Here is a 1712-nt window from a genome sequence, read left to right on the forward strand (position 1 = left end):
GTATGTAGTTATGTTGGTATGGGAATGCGTCATATATTTGTGTGCACTTGTAATATAGGAAGAAACTTGCTTTTCCTTTCAGTGCTAGAAAAACAATTATTGATCACAGAGTGAGACTTTAGATGATAATAGAAATCTATAATACTGAATGATAAAGATAGGCCAAAACGATATTTATGAGATAAAGGATGAGAATAGGCTTTCAAAAAAGCATCTAATTCTTTTTTCCTGCTAATTTCAAACTCTATCTAGATATGTCTGATAATCCTCTTTGGCACACATTTGAATCATTCATGCGCCTAACCGCTTTGAAAATCTGGTCTGAAGCTAAAATCAAATAGGTTTGTTAAAAACCCAAGAGTTTTGTAATTCTACTTAGCAATGACAAAATGTCTACTACTAAGGCAATTTGCAAACATTGAAAACTTTTAATAGGTCCTTGCCTTCCCTTTCCCACTAATTTTAGCAAGACTGGCTTTAGGAACAAGTGGAGAAGACATTGGTGTGGAGTTCCAGTCTGAAGGGGTGGCAAACTCATAGCAACAGGTGAGAGTGAGAAGGATCCAGTGGGAAGTAGCTGTGGATTCTTTCTGGTCCACAGGGCAGCTTCTGCGACAGTCTGCCGATGCACGGAGCATGGAGAGTGAGCACCCTCCCTGCTAGTCCTGGCTTTGCTGCTTGTGTTGTCTGCCCTCCTCTCCACCAAGCTCCTCCTGTGCTGTTCAGGAAGAAAGCTCTGCAGCTATTAGGCAATCCCAGAAGTTGGAGAGGAGAGGTAGGAAGTCATGATGAAGATTGGCCGTGTCAACTCATATGGAAGAAGTGACAGAGAAGCAAATACGGAGGCAAATGCCGGATGCAGTCAGATATGCTGGCAATAACGCTATGGAGAGGGATGCTTCTTCAGTCGCAGCAGTGAGAGAAATAGACTGCTGTAAAATTAAATACGCAGCCTCAAGAATGAGGGCAAATAATTTTTCTAGTACAAGGGCTGTGGATTTCTGTGAAGTGGAGTGAATTTCTGCAGGGGAGTGACTGCAGATTGTGACCTAGGCTTGTGTTGGCTCCCTAAATGACATCTGCTTTTGCCGCTGTTGAAGACAGAAGAAATAGGTGCTGGATTATCCATTGGTCTGACCCTGTAAGTCATTTACTGTGGTCTTATGTAGTCCTGTGCATTGAGCAATATCTTCTGTGCATTTAGTTTCAGTGAAAAAGAGGAACTGAACTACAGATAAGCTATTGTTTGAAATTCAAACTAGGTCAACTTTATTAATCTCGGTAAAACGTGATGATTCAGAACACAATTCACTTAGCCCTCTTTCAAATTCTCAGTGAATGACTTGAAGCCTTTCTGACTTTATTGCTGGTTTCTAAAATGTTATTAGACAGAATAATGGCTAAAAAACTTTTTGTGTTCTTTCTTTAAAATGAATTACAGAATTCTGAAGCTTCAGACTTATGTATGGTTTCAGGGTTGTGAAGTTGTCTGGAAAGTTTTTCTGGGAATGTGTTTATTGAGTGTTTTTACTGGTAGGTATAGTGTGATGGACCACAAAGTCAAAAAGGGTACAGGTACTATTGTTTCAATTTTTTTTTAAATTTTCATTGTAGTTTTTTTTTCTTTTTTCTTTTTTACAAAGCTGTTTGTATCATGCAAAAGCCCATCTAAACTTTACAGCCTAAAGTACCCAAAATAGAGAGAAGGCTTG

Source organism: Pygoscelis adeliae, unplaced genomic scaffold (assembly GCF_000699105.1).
Source record: "Pygoscelis adeliae isolate BGI_AS28 unplaced genomic scaffold, ASM69910v1 Scaffold38, whole genome shotgun sequence".
In the NCBI taxonomy this organism is placed as follows: Eukaryota; Metazoa; Chordata; class Aves; order Sphenisciformes; family Spheniscidae; genus Pygoscelis; species Pygoscelis adeliae.